Genomic DNA, 19,552 nt, shown 5'->3' on the forward strand with positions numbered 1-19,552 from the left:
TCCCTGTTGAAGACCTTGAGCTTATAGCATCCTGCTTTTCCAACTTTTCCAGCAAATAATAATAATAATAATAATAATAATAATAATAATAATAATAATAATAATAATAATAATAATAATAATAATAATAATGTGGAAAGAATTACAGCTGTAAAAACTAGAAATTCGCACTTTTCTATTCCAATTTCGTAAAAAATCCAGGTTTTTTCCTTACTTGCGAATGATTTTTTTACGCTTACAAGTTTTGGAATTATAGCATAATCACTGTTTTCATTTTCACTTTATTTTGGGCATTAGAATTGCAGACATAATTTGAAATAGATACACCAAAATGTTCTTTAATTAGTTTATACCATCATCTGACTTTGCCTCATTATCGCCAATACTACAAAACAAGAGACTCAAGTCTGACCTGATTTAACAGTAAACAACGTTGTCTGCAATAAGATTAATCATAAAAATTGAAATGCAATTCCAAAATGAGATATTTAGATTTAGACAAATTAATTTTCCCATTAATTGTAATGAAAATCATTATAGTGTTTATTGTTATAATGCTTCTTTTTCATCCTTTTTTCTTGCTCATTGGAGGTCTTAGACTATGATTTTCTTCTTTAATCTCGGGAGTTCAAGCCAAAATACAGCAAACGCTCATCCCTTTACGTTTCATACCGAGTGTAAATAAGAAATGAAGTATTGTTTCTTTTCATATTTATCTTCCAGAAATGCTAAATGGAAACGTTTTCAAAGTTTAGGTCGTATTTCCCCATTATAAGATTATTTTCTAATCCAATTACATAAACTCATTTGTTTCCATCGAACAATGAAATCTCGATGACGATTAATTTTTGGCCTCTGCGTGTATGTTCGTAGGAGGCGTAAATTAATTTCATAATCATGATTTTAATTGAATTAATATAGCTCAATTGAACTATAAAGTTGCTGAGCGTTAATTTTTTTTGAAAAATTAATCATAATAAAAATCTAATCAGTAGTTTCATTCCCGTATTTCTACAAATCCAATGGAAAAGAATGAGAAATGATACTCAAAGTATATAGCAAACGCCTTCATTTCACTGAGTGACCAATACTTTTGACAGTTCTCATAAAATATTGTTGCTAAAGCCTTCCTGAAACAACAACTAATTCATTAGTAATATCCAATGATTTTGTGTTTGAATGATTTAAATTTATCCCTATATGATTGAAATTTATAAAATAATTACGAATAACTTCTTCAAATGATTAAAGAATGATCTAATTATTACTAAGCTGTGCCTCTCTTCATTCTTCGGGTTATTTACACCATTGGTGGTCCCAACACTATTACCAAGTTAGTGAGAATTCCACGTATTCCAAAAATTTTATTTTGATAATATATAGAAAGATTTCATAGGTAATAACAGATTGCATACATCTATTTACTCGATTAATCGATTTGAGGATGTTATTAGATTTTTTAGAGCTTTTTATTAAATATACAAACTATAGGTCCTTTTACAATGTAGCGCTTCTTCTTTAAGATCCTTGGTATAAACGCTCTTCATTTTTTTTGGATGACGTCACAAGCACTGATCTGAAAAGTTAACTAAATCTACTATTTCTTCATGTAAAATTGAGATAATAGAATTCCCGTTTGTCAACAAAGTTTGGAACTGAATGAAGACCTAAGATTTCTTTCAACGAAAGAAAGTTTAGCATTGGTTGGTGTTTGAAAGGTATTCTTATGTAACAAAAAGCCATTTATAGTCCTTTAGAAAAAATTTCATCATAAGCATCCAATCATTTGCGAAAATAAGATATTTTCCACATTTTTTAAAAGATTAGGAAGAGAAGCTGCATTCAAAATATATTATAAACGTCTACTTTACTCTGCGCAACCAGTGATTTTGACATACACCTGCTCAATTGATGCTAAACTCTTCCGGATTCAATAACTAATGACTCTTTTTCTGCAAATAATTTTACGTTTGTAGTATAAATATTATCTTTATATGATTATATATTTAAATAAAAATGCGTATGGTATTTGTCTAGATCTATAAAAACTGTCAATCTATTATTTAGTCACTCATTCTGCTTCGATTTTTTTACGCCTCCGGGGGAGACAAACACTATTACCAACTTACGGATAATTTCGTGACTCATTAGACACTAATTTATATGATACATGGATGGATATAAATAATACTGACCCCTTGCCAAAATAAGTTTACTCAATAAGGCTGTATAAACATGTCAATGGATTTTTTTTAAATGTTTCTTAGACATTTACGAACATTAGATTCGTTTTAGAAAGTAGAACTTTATCTTTAAGATCCTTGGGAAAAATCGTCGAAAAATGTCCAAATTCACCGATGACGTCATAACCACTGAGCTTAAAAAAGTACTAGATCAACATTTGTTTTATAAATACTGAATTTTCGTCTGCCATGATAATTTGAAACCAATAAGGATTTTAGGTTTTATAAGTAAATTCTGGATTTTCTTCTGTAGATGGGAGTTCAGATTGGATTCGTATTTGAGAAGTTTTTTTCTCTGTCTCGGATCCACTTCTATGCACGTAGGCCTAGATAACAGATGAATGCTATCTATTGTGTCCAATTCAATGTGTACACATGAACATTGGGATTTTGTGTATTTGCGTGAGTGCATTTTTGTAGTTTTGCTTATCTATTTACATATAGGCCTATACACGTGAATGTGCAAATTAAAACTCATATCTATGTATTTGTCGGAAAGCAAAATTGTTCAAGTGAAAGATATATACTAATCATGCCGTGATAACATATGAATGAGGGAAATTGGTTTTATGTATGTATCATTAAGTATATTTATGAAATATAAACACATAAATACACATACACACGTAAATCAATGACATGTATTCAAGACAAAAATTGGCTACTAATTCCAATCAAGACTTTTCATTTTAACTTTAGTGTATGTTATTTGAAATTAATGCTTGTCTTTTTGTCTGTTTGCATGTTTATTAATTATGCATGTGCCTTGTGCTCTTACAACCATATACTTGTAGCACATTTGCCAGTATGGTGGCTTATAATAAATGCTGATATTCTATTATGCATTAATATATGTACACGTGCCAATGCATGGATATGCATAGTGTGTGTTTATATCGACATAAAGTAGATTTCTGTATCTCAAATAACTTTTCAGATGATAATTCTGCCATTTCTATTTCCTTGCTAACTATTAATCTTTACTTATGGGAGAAAAAATATTACTTTGTATCCGCCTTGAAGGACATTTGACATTTTGGCTCGTAAAATTCTTGCTTCAGTATTTTAGTTATGAATTTTTTTTTTCTTTTTACTGGAGATTCGTTGACTTCAACTCTTTTTTTTTTTTCTTCTTCTTCTCTTAAGCTATGTGATGTGAAAGGAGTATTTTCTTTTTTTTCAGTTCCGTCTTACAAGTTTTCTCCTCATGTCTTCAAGGGTATGTTAAATCTTAGTGCTGAAGGTTGTAGGGTGTTCTCTGTAGTTTCGTGGGTTAACATTCTTCAAAAAAAAATTCGCCTCAGGTTATTTGAAGCAAATATTTAAAAAAAAAAAAACATAAGTATGCCATATAATATGAAGGTGTATTATCATAATCTACTATTGTTACTCATCATTTACAAAATGACGTTGACAGGATATGATATAATGTTTCAAAACCTACTAAAAAATATGTACGCATAAAAATGTGAGGATGAAGTTAAAAAGGAAAAATTCAACTTGTACGGTAGATGGCGCCACTTTTTCTTACAATGGAAGCAAATTCAACTAATCCTTGATTTTTATGAATGCCACTTCAGTTTTCTTGAGTCCTTGGATATTCAAAAGCCAATGTTGGAAAATTTTCCGGTAAGCGTGGCAGTTACGCTGACGAGTTTGTACCGGTGATTGCAGTGATGTCTTAAAAGCTTTCATTTAGAAATCTCCTCGTATCTTGTAAGAACTTTTATTTCTGGCAAATTTCCAGTCTTTTTCTAAATCTACAGGGAAGTAGTGAGCGAAAGCATTATTAGTGACTTTAATTTACGGTGAATTTGTCCTTGGTTATTTTATTATTGGAGATTGTAACAGCTTGCAGAATTAAAAGCCATGAACTGCTATATATCCTTTTCATATTTGTAAGTCTTGGTTTATTTCTACCGTGGAAGGTGTTGATTAGCGGACGTTTACATTTGATTTTTTTTTTCTTACATTGAAAGGTTGTGGCTATTTATTTTTTTACTTTTAAAGGTTTGAATGGTTATATAAATTTCGAACAACTATCAATAGTATGCTGATTGTTTAAAGCTGTAAACGTAAGGCTTTAAACTTGTCTTTCTGTGAATGTTTGAAGTGGTAGCGAAACATTTATTTTGCCTAATGGACAAGAGCAGTAGTGCCAGCAGCATTTATTATAGCGTTAGTTTTGATTGTCTTTATTAGAGGTATTTAGTGTACCATGATTTGGCAGAAATCTGGTAAGTTTTTGTCCTTTTAGCTCCCCAAAGTTCTATGATCTTATATCATTTGACTATTGATATCAAAATACTTTTATCAATGTTTGTCAGTTAAAATCTTAGTTTTGACGTTGTATACACCTCCGAATCGATCGTGGCCGATCCATTGAATCTATTTCGGTAATTGTAATACGAAATCAGTTTGCAGTAGTCAATCCAGTGAAAGAACAAAATAGGTCAGTGAATGTTAAATCTACTTGGTTTGTTAGGAGGTGAAAGCGTATTAGTTATTTTGATGCAATTAGTGTTGGAAGGTTGTGATGACAGGAATTAGTTGGAATGTAGTTAGATAATATAAACGAAAACAAAGTATACTCTTCCAAGATTTGAACGGCAAAGCCTTCAACAATACAAAATAAACTTCCAAGTAAGGAGATATTTGCTATTGAGTGGGTTTTTGTGACAGAGTAACTGCATTTTGGATAGCGTTCTCCTTTTTAGCATAATACTTTTCCTCAATCCATTGTGGTAGTATGAGCTCGCAGGATTTTCTCAAAATACGTGGTGTCTTTAGTGTTTTCAGTATACTTAGCTCTTCAATTTCAAAATTTTAATGTAGTAAGCCATATTGTTTTAAAAGAATTACCATCCCAGTCCGGGTAGTAATGGGAGAGGACGGCTTTTAATTACCTTCCCATCCTAAATGTGTTTATTTGTTGAGAGAACAATCGAGTGAAATTATTTCAACTGCTGAAAATTTAGTCTGAATGGTAAATGTGTAGGAGAGCTCCGCGGAAGATCTTGAAGAATTTAAACACCTACAATTCACTATTATATCATATAGAACGCTTATATAATAGTCAATATATGAGCAGCTTCTATTTAACGAAGATATTCGTGTGTATAGTTATGTTTCACTTGGATTTTTTCTAAGTGTTTGTTTTTGTTTACTGTGTGATGTCTTGGCTAAAATGAGCTGTTTCACCACCTTACTGCGTATGGCAGACTAGTTCTCAATGCTATTCTAACCAATAACAGTGTTTTCTTGACGTCACACTGTTTGAAAACCAATCATGGCGGTTTTTACAAATCTAGCCAATGCTGACACTTATTACTTCACTTATCCCTGCTATTTTTCCACCAGTTACCACAGTTTACGTGAAGTTCCGCGGAGGAATATTTTTGCACGTCTCGGATCTCCCTTCAAACTGAAAAGCTCATTTTGCCGTGAAGTATGGAGCAATTAGCAGGACCTTCATCCCGTTCCGACTGTGTCACTTGTGACAATTGCTTTATTTCTTATGGGGATTTTTGTGTACATTATTCAGGGAAAGTTGATTTGCTAATTGCATTTGCTCAACGTCATGGTTTGATTTTGGCAGAGAAAAAGTGCCCTAATTGTGAAAATGTGTGCCGTATAGATTACAACAAATTAGCATTCCGGTGTGATCGTAGTGTGGTTACTCGTGGGAAAAGGAAGAGGAGGTACAATTTCTTCGTGTCTTGTTTCAAAGGTACATGGTTTGAAAACGCAAAGTTAGATATTGAGACTAATTTGAAGTTTGTTCCTTTTTTTGCAAAAGGCGTTTTCATTTGAATTTGTTTCGTTTGAGCTGAAACTCAATGTGGCCTTAAGGGAGGGTCGCAGGGGGGGCAGAGCCCCCCCCCTCCCCCGGTAGGCCTAGGTAGGGGTACAGGGCCCCATAGGCTAGGTTAGGTGGGTGTCTTAGGTTCGGTGGTGCCCTGAAAATTACTGTGGCCTTAAGGGGTGGTCGCACCCCCCCGGTAGGCCTAGGTAGGGGTACATGGCCCCCAGGGTAGGGTAGGTAGTTGTATTAGGTTCGGTAGTGCCCCGAAAAATCACTTTTCTCCTCCTCCCCCCACCCAAAAACCCCGCTTCCCACTGGGGTCCCCCATAATTGTAGTAGTAGGTTTATGCTTACATTTTCTGTGTAAGAGTTAGGTGGTTGTAGGAGGATTATCTGTTTCAAGGTAACTGTAGCTCTAATTTACTGTTTTCTTTCGTTTTCTACTTTTAGAAACTTTTAAATCGAGCGCGGAGGTCTCCTACACAATTACCGTCTGAATTACTGCTGAATAATTAGCATTGTTTTAAGATCACTTTTATTATTCCAATATTTAGAATAACTCATTTAATGCCTATGTACTTATGACCTGTATGGTAGCACACGCTCGAGTGCATTTATTGGTAGCTAGACATTTCAAAAATATTAAAGTATGGTGTAGGACTAGAAAAACTAAGTCATAAGATATTTTGTAAATATCTTATCAAAGTTAACAAAGGGACCAGTGTGGTTTAGGTTTTCAATTTACATTGGCCATGCTCAGCACGGCTAATTTTAGGTTCCTTATACGTTTTAGCAGCTTGGTTTCTTTTACAGAATGTGAAACCATTTACAAAATTATTTCAAATGTCTTTTCACGTGATACTAAATAGGTTTAAAGTTCAGTATATTCATATACCATAAAATTTTACTAAGTTTTCTTGCTATTCATGACTATTTAATATTGTCCATTTGGTTAAGCATATTAACTTTCCTCAGACTGCAACTGTCGGAAGAGGCGACCAACTGCTAAAGAGGCAATTCTATCGACTCGATTGAAGTTACTGCCTCATCTACTGCTTAATACTTTATCCAAGAAATGTCGAGGAAACATCGTGGATGGAATGAAAGGGGAAAAGCCAATAAAATTGTCGACCTATGATGTCCTTGAAGACCATACTCCCACATCTGTTTGTCACACCACCACCCAAGATTTTCATCTGACTTGAGTTAACTGAAACTATGATTGGAATCTCCATCTAGTGAATATTAAGGTATGGTAACTGTATGGTACGTAATGACTATCGGTAGCAAGTTAATATGGAGCCATGTTTAAGTTCAGTAACGATGAAAAACGTCAAGAATATTCTGTTTGGATTTTGTCAAGGACATTTTTAATGTAAGACACCTTTTCCTTTGTAAGCACTTAAGGAATTTTTTGTCTAGTACTTTTCCCAAGTTTTAATGATATTTGTAAAGTCACTTTCAGAATTTGAAGAACATATTTCAAAGACGACCACCAAGTGTCAAAAACATTTCTAAAGATTTCCTAGCTTCAGTGATGTTTTCCTACTTTCAAGAACGCCTTTTTCCCCGTTTTCTAAAGTAGACTGGTGTGGGAAAAACTTATTTATTTTCATTTCTCCGTACTCATAACTTTTCGTATTTAATTGTATCTTATGGTTTACTAGTTTTAATCAAAACCTGTTTTAATCCAATTTAATAAGTTTGACTTGGAACTGGCAGGTCTGATTCCGAGCGAGGTCACCTTTCTTTTAATGCAATATTTTTTGAACTTTATTTACTACTAGCACCAATTCATATAAAATATTTACTATTGGAAGTAACGAATTCAACATGCAAAATTAAATACCAATGATAAATGCATATTTATTTTGTAGAAATGTATAAACATCGTTGAAATGTTACTATTTACTTGGCAGATGATGCTGGGATTTTTATGGAAACTACATTCAAGACCTTTTCTTTAGAAAAACAATCGTCGGTAGTATTACAGTTGAGCGATAAAAGATCCCCATGGATGACTTTAAATGCCAATACAGTCAGCAGCAAAGACATCATATTGAAGCTGAAGAAAATAGTACCAAGTGCGGCAGCGTCGACAGCAAGCAATATTAGTGATTCCATATTGAAGCTGAAGAGAGAAGGGTGATTGTCAGCGGTAACAGCAACTCCATATTGAAGCTGAAGAAAATTATACAAGTGCGGCAGCAACAGCAGAGAGTGGGCTCTTAAGAGCAGAAGATTCCATATTTTAGATTTCAAATTTTAGATCAAATCTTATTTGCTGCAGCACCTTATTTCTACATAGACCATTCTTGTAAATACACCTGTGAAATATAAATAAATGGCTTTTATAAAATTAATTTTATTCCACTCTTAGGTACTAATACATATAGGAATAAAAAGCATGATCGACTGATTCTTCTACTCGAGTATAAGCGATTTTAGTTGTTATTCTCCATCTAGAAATAACTCAAGCTGAGAAATTTCAGTATTTTAAAATGTGCAAACATGGTGAACGAATTTAAATTAATTTCTTCTGTTTGGAGACTGGGTCAAGTAGACATAGGAATTTGGATTTACTGAATTTTATCCTCATCAATTTATATAATATGAATACGTTAATTCCAATTATCCTGTATACAGGAAAACTGGCAGCAGCTTCGAAAATTTGTGCTTTTGTGCTATCAGTTACACGTAAGACAAAATCCTAATTACTGAGCGAATGTAACCATATTAACAATTTGAAAGCACCATTGTATAAACTATCTGCAGTGATTTTATGCTTACGTTTAACATAAGCTGCCTTATGTCAACTTAAGACAATGTAAATAGTTAAAAATTGTATAAACTACAGGTGCTTTCAAACTGGTTAATATGGTTACATTCGCTCAGTAATTAAGATAGTCTTACACGTAACTAATAGCACACATTTTCGAAGCTGCTGCCAGTTTTCCTGTATACAGGATAATTGGAATTTACGTATTCATAATATATAAATTGATGGGGATAAAATTCAGAAAATCCAAAATTCCTCTGTCTACTTGACCCAATCTTTATGCACAATCTCCAAACAGAAGAAATTAAATTAGTTTAAAATTCGTTCACCGTGTTTGCACATATTTCAATACTGAAATTTCTCGGCTTGCGTTATTTACACTAGATTCCAAACTACAAACAATTAGTTTTAAAATCAAGCTCTTAGAAGTATAAAACCTAATTAACTTGGACTATCAATGCATATCAGTAGTAGTAACAATAGATGACAATATTTTTAACTGCTATTTTATATTACTATTCTTAGTACCTACCTAGCACAGCCTTCTACATTGCACTAAAGCATGTGTTTTGTACATATTTGCAGTTACCAAAATTAAACTAGATAAAACTATTTTGTCTTCCCCTACCCTGCCTAGTTGAATTGAGTATAAAATTTAGGCTTTAAGCCAAGCACTGGACATCAAAAGGCCATTCAGCGCCCTATGCCTAGTTGTAAACTTCTACACATACATTGTTCCACAAACGATACTATCCCTTTGGCTAAATATCAGAATAGCTATATAACCTTACAAGCCTATCAGATATAGATCACTCCAACCTATTTTAAAATTAATTAACCTATGAGCAAAGTATGATGTACAAAATTACATCAAAATCACTTACTGAATATGGTAGATTAATAGCTAAAACTGTTTATGCAATCCCAATCTCCAATGCTTTGTGGCACCAACTGTAAAAATAGCTTAATCCCCTGCAAATCCTACACTAACCTAGTTACTGTAAAGGCTACACAGCTGCTAAACCTAGCTTTAGGTCTGGTAAGGCTTGAGCTATCATTAATGCTTAGCCACAAACAGCCACATCTAGCTAAATTTATGCCTGGCAAAATTACACTTTCACTAATGCTTTAGACCAAAATCTGCTGAATCTATCAAATGCTATTGACCAATAACCATAAATAGCTTAAGATCTGGTGGGACTAGCATATACACAGCCAGAACTAGCTTAATGTCTTAAAAAAAAAAAAAGTAATCCTATGAGACAAGCAGTCAAATCTAGCTTAAAGCCTGACAATTACATAATCCTTAATATAGAATATCCAAATTAGCTTAGTACCTGGCAAATCTTATTTACACAATACTATAGGCCACATTATAGCCAAAGCCAGCTTGTTGCCTGGTAAGATCTACACAATCAGTAATGCTAAAGAACATAAGCAGCCAAATCTAGTTTAATAACTGACAAGACCTACACAATCATCAATGCTATAACCACATAGTATCCATAACTGCATTTTAAGCAGCAAAGCATGTTACAACCTAACTGCAATTATTTATTGAACAGCAGATATAAATGAAGTTGAAAATACAGATACACACTGCTAACATTTTAAATCGGCCAATAATGAACAATCATGACTAAATTTTAAAAATCCTTCTATATCAAAGCTCACATTACACCTAATTATAACACTTTCTACTCACTGGAAACCTTGCACAACAATTCGGTCAAGAGTAAGACGAGGGCACAGAAAATATTCAAAATCTATTAATTTTACTTTACTAAAAAAAACTCTAAATCAGGGTTTCATAACCTCTCGTAATGCAATTTTAGAATATTCCCAACTGTAATTAGGTTTTCGCTGAAGTTTGAATTTTCAGAAAAATCTCAATTCCTTAATTGAAAAATACTAGAATTAAAAAGTATTTTTAAAATTATTTCATCTGTACACACCGTACTTGACGATAAGAAAATTTTAACAAAAATGCGAGGTAAAAATTTGTGACGAAATTAGCAAAACAAAATATATAGACTAAACGAGTTATCAAGATGGCGTACCTTTTAAAGACGCCATAAAAACAATTTAAGTTCAACAATCTTGCTACGTTAAATTAAAAACTCTACTGCAGTTTAAGTATCGAAGTTTGTAGGTGCAGAAAATCCTTGGTATATAAATTTTAAATTATCTACGATAAACAAAAACAATTAACCTGAAATATGTACCGCGATGATCAAAAGTTAATTACTATAACATTTCCCCATTTTATAAAGCTTCCCGGGAACAAATATAAGGTCTCACTTAGTTCCTGCCATTAATCAATTCGTTGGCTACGTAAAACTACTAACGTAAATAAGTTAAGCTTTGGATCTATCTGCTCATACAAGTTAATAAGTCCTGCCCCTCACAGATCACCGAAACATTACAGTTTATTTCAATTTCAAATAAAGTCTTGAAACAAATATCAAAATTTAACGACGAATTTAGCTTCTACTGTATGCCCTAAGAGGTTTCCAGCAGCAATTAAAAGAAGCTAACACCTCAAGACCACTAACTCAAAGTCCAAAAGATATCACAAACTGAAAGGCTTACCACCAAAAAATGCAAGTTTCCTGCAGTAGTTTTCTTTCTTCTTGCTTGTTTCACACCAGCCACACCCATCAGCAGAACTAGTCCGCTAACCGGATTTTTTTCCAACTTTGATTTGAAAAAATTCAAGTACTCGAGAATGAGGAAGTGGTATATTACACTACAAGGATTCTGGAGAATCGGTCCGCCTACCGAACAGATGTGGCGCCATCTACAAGTTAATCTTTTCACACTCTTTTTTTTCGAAGAGGACTAACAATATTATCTCAATCCTCTTAATAACGATAGCATAACTAATATCAACACTGCTTAATTATATTTAATTGAAAAAATAGAATGCTTCAAATCTATTGACCTTGGTCTAGAGAAGACGAAACGGAATATTAGAAGTAAATAAGGACTGTGGGTTAGAAATTAGAAAAAAATTAAGGATCATATACTGACTTATAATATCAAAGAGAAACCGGAAGAGATAGATAATATAAAGATAAAAGAAAGCATGAAACATTTAGGAATAAAGATATAGAGAAAATATATTCAAGAAACAAAAGAAGAAAATGGAAATAAGCAGAAAATCTGGCAAATTCAACTTAATCTATCATAGTAAAAAGCTGTCATAAAATATCAATAGGGAAAACGTCTTTGAAAAATGTAGACTTTCCAGGAATATTATATGGAATGGTAGTAATTAGTATCACAGACAATAAAATAAAAAGACTTCAATAAATATAAAATGGAGTAGGCAAAAAAAAAAAAAAAATAAGGGAGCACCACCATACCCAGCAGTAGCTAGCTACTCCTCGTGGAGAAGTATGAATATCTGAAAGAAAAATACTAGGATAGGAGGAAGGATAATGTTCGAGAAAAGGATAGAAGAGGGAAGAAATAATATGTTGAAAAAAAATGGACGAAATTAAAGAGAATGAAAGTAATGGAAGGATGAAAAGAATATGAAATGGATGAAAGATATGGATATGGATTACTTGAAGCATCCCTGACTGGCATTCTGCTGGACTGGAGTTCGATAGATGCTGTAGCTCGAAAGTTTCTTGCAGTGTCTGCAACCTCACCCTTCTTGTGAACTAAGGATGGTGGTTTTGGGTGACCGTATAGGTCTACCTGCTGAGTTATGAGCAGCCATTGCCTGGCCCTTCTTGGTCTTAGTTTGGGTGGAAAGGAAGCTTAGGCGCTGATCATGTGTATACAGTATATGATCAGACTCTATGATATTGTCCTGCTAGGGTATTGTTACTGTCCCTTGCCTCTGCCATTCACGAGTGACCTTTAAACCCTTAAAGCTGGCCATACATTATCCAACTTGTTGTACAACTTGGTTGGGTTGTATGAAATGTTGGACAGTGTATGGGCAGGTTGTACAACAAGATTTTGGTTGGTTGGTTTGGTTGGAGAGAATCAAAGCAGCTTTGATTTTAAGGGGGCGTGGCCTAATGTTGTACAACCTTTTGACAGTGTGTGCGCTTGTTGTAAAACTTCACAACCAACATCAGTTGGAAGCCTAGTTTGACTGCGAGTAGTCCTTGCTTTAAAGACACGTTCTTTTGGAAATAGCTGTTTTATAAAAATGTTAAATAGACGTGATGGCAAATATAAATGACACTGAACAGTGGAGAAGTTTCATTGATACATACAGAAGTTTACCTGCGATTTGGAAAGGGAAAAGCGAAGAATATAAAGATAAAAACAAACGAAATAAAGCATGGGAAGTACTGTTGAATAACCTTAAGGAAATAGCTAGCAATGCCACTCTAGATGATTTAAAAAAAAAAAAAAAACAATATGAGAACTTGTTATAGGAGGGAATTGAAAAAGAAGGAAAAGTCTGAAAAGTCTGGTGCGGGCGGTGATGACATGTACGAACCAAGTTTATGGTATTTCGATTTGCTGCATGATTTTTTAGGAGATCAAGAAATCCAGATACCTGGAGATAGTAATTTGGATGAGAGCGATGACCAGGGAATTGGAAATACAGCAGGTACCAAGAGAAAAATGCGGACTACTCATGATACAACTAAAGATCACTATTTGCAAAAAGCCGTCGAACATTTAGATTTCATAAAAGAGCAGAAACTCATGAAGGACGAAGCTGCAATCTATGCGGATAGCTGGGCGGTATCCTACAGAAAGCTGAACGAGACACAAAAGTTGTATGCAAATAAAGCTATTGATGAGATTCTTATAATGGGCCAATTAAACCATTTAACAATGGATTCTGTGTCACTATCGTCCAGTAGGTCAAGTACTCGTGCATCAACCCCATTGACATTTTCAACCCAACCTGTATGCACTTATCATTTATCCAATGAAAATGTCTCGACTGGCATAAGCCAAGGGAGTCAATATACTATAACTGAACTTCTTCAAGACCCGAATTATTCTTTAAACTAGTTGTAGAATACCTATATTAAACTTCAAGGATAAAAATACATTCATAAGGTACAATATTTTATTTTCAGTTTGCATTATTTAAAGGAAATCTGTTATTTTTATTAAGAATGTAATATTCAGTTAATACATTTTTATAATGTATATTACTTAATGGTAATAAACTTTATCAGTTTTTGATGTTTTATTGCTGTTCTACCCTTGCAGAAGGTTGTTGTAATCCTAACATTTTCCACTGCCATGAGACTGCACCATCAGTATAGAAATACTGACAAAACTTGTTCCTTACTTGCTTAGCACATGTGGTAGAATTTCTTTTCTGAGTTGGTTGAAATGGGACTAGTTGTTGCGGATCAGATCTCCAAGAACCCTCCTGTACAGTTGCAGTATCTATATTTTCTATATCAGCGCCTTGAAAATATAACTGTCTATTCTTTTTCAAGATATAATTGTGTAGATACCAGCATGCCAATGTGATTCGTGCGGCTTTTTCAGGTGCTAAATTTATAGTAGTAAATAAAATCCGAAACCTGCTAGCTAGAATCCCAAAGCAATTTTCAATAATTCGTCTTGCTCGAGATAATCTATAGCAATAGATTCTTTGTTCATCTGTTGGCTGACCAGTGAAGGGTTTCATTAGATTTTCAGAGAGGGCAAATGCATCGTCTCCTACCATGACATACGGCATTTTCCCATAATTTCCTACAGGTAAATCCTCTGGATCTGGAAATGTAATGTCATCGTTTTCAAGTTGTTCAAAGAATTTGCTGTTAGATTGAACTCCTCCATCTGATGTTCTTCCATTTGCTCCAGCCTCAGCATATATGAATTCATAGTTGGCATTTGCAATGCCAAACAAGACAATGCTGAATGTTTTTTTTATAATTATAATAGTATGAACCTGAATTTGCTGGTTTTTTTATGTTGACATGTTTACCGTCTACCGCTCCAATACAGTGTGGAAAATTCCACTTTCTTTCAAAGGACGTAGATAGTTCTTTCCATTCATCTTTTGTAGTTGGAGTTTTAATTATTTTCTTCTTGTTTAGCACACTAATTATAGCATTGCAAGGAGGTAAAATAAACTGACCTATAATTTGGGGAGCAATTCTCGTCAATAACTTTAAATCCTCATATGATTGACCGGTCGCTAAAAATCGTAAAGTTGGTGACAGCTTTTCGTGTACTGTTATCACGTCATCCCTCATTTTCGTAGCCTTTTTTTTTCAAGAAAGGCGTAACCAGGCTTAACAGCTCCTGATAGGTTTCATTGTCCATTCTCAAGAAATTTTTGTAATCATCTGGAGCAGTTTATTTTAGTTCACGTAACAAATTCACATGAGAATTATGTGAGCGATTTAGCAACCATTGTTTTGCCCAATGCTTTCTTTTTTTACGTACTTTTTTTTTTCGTTCTCAGCTGCACATAAACTGATTATTGTACCACATAAAAGTATTTCTTCATCTACTTCCATTCCGTAATGATTTTATTTGAAATTCTAAGACAACAATAATATGCCACAGAGCGTGTTATTCAATACAGATCGACATCTATAACTAATGTTGGACGACTTGGTCTTACAGTGTATGCTCTAGAGTAGAAATTGTTGGCCAACATTGTTGTCCAACCAAGTTGGATAATGTATGGCCCGCTTAACGAACTGTGTTAGATAAACGTAGGCTACTGACAACTATGATATATGACCAAGAATTTTGAAATAATATTCATTGGAACCTCGTTCGCAGTCCAAAATCACAATTTAAAAGACAAAGCCAATTTATTTCATATACAACAGCAGATATGACCCTTTTTTAAATGCAGCCAAATAAAACGAAAGTTGGCAAATTAATAACAAAGTACCATATTTTACAAGCGCAGATTTTTACCACAGACTTCTACAAAACGAAAGGGAAATTATAGCCCGTCTAAAGCCAGATATTTTCAGTAACGAACGATGCACTGCTTTCAGAAATAATTTTTAAGATTTAATAAAGTCATTATTAAAATCACTATTCACAAGTTAATACAGTATGATGATTTCAATATTAAGGAAAGTGTACGCAATGAAATAGATAGATAGATAGAGAAATAACATATAAACTTGTACAAGGAAATATTCTTACACCAAAGAGATCAGAAGAAAAGAGCTTCAAGAATCAATACTTTCCTTGGTAATCTCAACTTATAAAAATGTAGATTGATATGCGTTTGCAATTAATTAATACAGAAAAGCTTAAAGAATATTTTACCAGTCAACTATCATTATCAGTCTAAAGTGAAACACAGTAACGTCATAATTTGCTATAGGAGGCATAGCTTATTGAGAATATGCAACAGATTTAAGTAATATTTAATAACTGTAAAAGAAGAAAGGGAAAAAACGCCATGATTCTAATTTTTTTGCAAATGATGTTCGAAGTTTATCTAGTTCAATGTTAAAATACTTCTCTTCTCTTAAACCTCCCAGAATGATAACCCGTAAGCAGTAGTGATGTCAATTGGTTGCAGACTACGGCCCCTCAAGCTCTGTCCGTGATAAGTCTCTATCTAAGGCCCATCTACAATATCAATCATGATAGTACAATATCCGTGTTTGTGCAAGCACATTCTTTGTGAGTGGGTGTCATTGAGTGTTGGCAAACACGTAATCACGCCCACTCAAAAAAAAATATGCTTGCGCAAACAGAGATATTGTACAATCATGATTGATAGTGTATTTGAGCCAATGGTTGGTTGCCGGGTAAGACAGATAATTTTAAATATAAAACTTACCCGCTGGTTATATAATGGCCAAGGCCCTGGACGCCTCGGCCATTATATAACCAGCGGGTAAGTATATTCAAAAATTTACTTTATTATAAAAATATCATTTTTTGGCGAAAGGAAACGTAAAAGGTTATATGTGTGTCACGTACTCGACTTATGCTTATGATAGTTGTAGTTCGATCAACAAAAAGGACACTGTAAAAAAGAAAAAAAAAATGATGTCACAAACTGGCTAGATATCTGCTAGCAGCCTGCATCTAGGTGGAGCCTAGTCAGTGCCACTTGTCGGCTAAATACATGATAGGTTGCATACCATGGCCAACTAAATTTTTGGTAGAAAAGACCCGTCCTCCATCCCCCCAAAAAACCCACAGACATAAAGTTGTTATTCTAGTCACCAGCTAATTTCATTAAAAGTTGCACAAATGTCACCTTTATTCAACTGGGCATCACTGATAACCTAGACAAAGAGCAGGCTACTTGCCGTACACATAGGTATTGAACGGCTGTCCTTCCAACTTTAGTCACACCCCTAGTCTGGGATTTCAGGCGACGTCATAATGTAGAACACAAACATTTCAACCCATATTTGTACCCGATGTGAACTTACATAATATTCTCTGTACCAGGTCGCCAGGAGGGCTGTAGGAAAATGGCTTTTTCATCTGTAGTCCCACTGATAGATTAACCATTATCCTGCACCTTTAGACAACTCAAATATAGATATTTGTCGATTAGCTTTGTCATGAGCACGTTTTGAGTTTCACACTAAAGGTAGGTTTGACATACCATAGGCAAGAAACATTGATCTCTGATTCTTCAGTAACAATTTTAGCTAAAGGCTTGTTAAAGATAATAATAACATTTTATGGAAACATAATGCCCCTTAAATCTATCTCCATTTTTGGGAATTGACGCAGTAATGATTTTTTAACAGTATGGTATATTTCCACCTAAGTATATTTAAAAGCTTAAGAAGCGGTATGTCCGCCATTACTAATTTCATGTTAGAAAAAACTATTCTCCTTAATCTCTTGACTCAACAAATTTCAGTTGATTGTAGCTATTCTAATTCAGTATTATCAACCCACAATTCTTCCTCAGTCGTTATGTCCATATCAATACAACGATTCCTTAGAAATCCTACTTGCAGTACATCTACACAGTCAAGCAGGCTAGGCTACTCATGGATGGTGCAATTATCCATACCACCACAAGCTACTCTGACTACCACAAGCTACTCAGACTTACCTTGCTGCTCTGTTTAAGCTGCTTTCTAAACGTGATCCCCTCTTGCAATATCAGTGTTGATCCAAATCCTCTAGGGTTCAGTTTCAGGACGCATAGACCTAGTAGTAGGAGGGATGCGCCGTCAGTGCACTGTACAGTAGGCATTACTAAGGTGACTTTGCATCATCCAATCCCATCTACTCCTTTCTGACAGCCTCTCCCCAACCTTTTAGTATTTCACTTCACCGCTATTCCCATTTACTATCCAACTTCATTTTAACTTTACAAAATAGTGCAACTTTGGGAGTTCCCTATATTCACAAATTCTATAGATTTATTGTAAATAGTCTAAAAATAACGCTTCCAAAATTCATGGATTGCTCTGTTATATACTAGAGCGCGCTATGGATTTTACCATCATAATATAATACTAAGCCTTTTTACATTTCATAAGTGTTACAATGTTTTAAGATCGGGGCCATCTTGACATAGTCCATTATTCTAAAATCTATTGATACACTCAATATGTTTATAATTTATTATTTCGATTTTGAAGTTCGTTCACCAAGCAAGGATTTCCGTTTCTAACACCTCAAATTGTATGTCAATTCCCTTTTTGTTTTACTTTTAATGAACTGACTGCACGTATTTTAACATGTGTCATGAAGTCAGTCATCCTTCCATCAAATAAGATTGTTGATTATTGCCAAAAGAAATGACAGAAGGCATTGTTACTCTTAACACCACTTGGGCTTTTTGCCTCCTTTGTCTTTCTCATGTATGATTTCTGTTTTTCCTTCTTCGATCAAAAATTTGTTTCAAAGTTATGGCTCCCGGCTCATGCTGTTGTTAGACTAAAGGGATTTGAACAACTCAAAAGCTATATTAAGGAAATCATATCCATTTAAGAAACAGATCTTAATCGTTGGAAAACCCTGACAGTTTTCCTTTTACCTTTACTTGCAATATGGAATTTAAGAGAATTGGGCCTAGGTACGAGGATTCCATTCAGTACACCCCATTGTATTAAGAAATTGGAAAGCAAGATTAGAGAAGGAAAACGGAAGTGAAGTACATTGAAATTATTCCCCGGGCATTTATCACACACCGACCCCCGGTAGTTCGATACTTATTTTTTACAAGGCGTGATTTGGTTACCTGAATGTTGCTAAAACTTTTCATTATGCTAAATAAAAAACAATCACATTTCATCGAATTTTTCATGCAAACAGAATAATAATTTCAGCAAATATCTTATCTACTGTAAATAACAATAACAAACTAGTTAGTAGTATATTCAATCAAAGGGAAAGACAAAGAACGTGGCTTGGCCCTAATATAAAATAACTATTATAACGTTAGATTGATCGGTTGATACTGACAGTTTTCTGGCGTCAAACTTAAAGCTGGTACTAGATGGAACGGTACAGTCACTGAACCTATTATCAGGAAGAATGTTGACTACACAAATTGTGAATTATATATCCCCCCCCCCCGGATTCTGGTACTAAATTTTTTGAATACTATAAGACAAAAGAAAAAAATAAGGTTATTTCTTGTGATATAAGGTTACCCAATAGAAAAACCAATACTCCTTTCCTTGACTATTAGTAACTAGTACAAATATTTACACAAATTGCCATTTTCCTGTTTTGTAACATACCTTCATATAGCCAAATGTTCCAATTCATAAAGCAGAATTGTAATCAATCAGTACTTGTGAGGTTTCATGCTGT

At 34.0% G+C, this 19,552-nt stretch overlaps 2 long non-coding RNA genes across 3 annotated transcripts; one reads left to right on the top strand and one right to left on the bottom strand.

Moving 5' to 3' along the window:
* The first annotated feature begins 3,888 nt into the window (after positions 1-3,888).
* On the top strand, positions 3,889-8,090 carry LOC137642329 (uncharacterized). Of its 2 annotated transcripts, XR_011044757.1 has the most exons (3): positions 3,889-3,959; positions 7,024-7,298; positions 7,968-8,090. It is a non-coding gene; the product is annotated as an uncharacterized lncRNA (long non-coding RNA). The 2 variants fall into 2 exon arrangements; XR_011044756.1 differs by lacking the exon at positions 7,968-8,090 and having other exon boundaries at positions 7,024-7,416.
* On the bottom strand, positions 7,901-11,520 carry LOC137642321 (uncharacterized). The gene is made up of 2 exons (XR_011044755.1): positions 11,420-11,520; positions 7,901-8,375 (listed from the first exon to the last, which is right to left on the bottom strand). It is a non-coding gene; the product is annotated as an uncharacterized lncRNA (long non-coding RNA).
* Between the last annotated feature and the right edge of the window lie 8,032 nt (positions 11,521-19,552).

Source organism: Palaemon carinicauda, chromosome 1 (genome assembly GCF_036898095.1).
Source record: "Palaemon carinicauda isolate YSFRI2023 chromosome 1, ASM3689809v2, whole genome shotgun sequence".
NCBI lineage: Eukaryota > Metazoa > Arthropoda > Malacostraca > Decapoda > Palaemonidae > Palaemon > Palaemon carinicauda.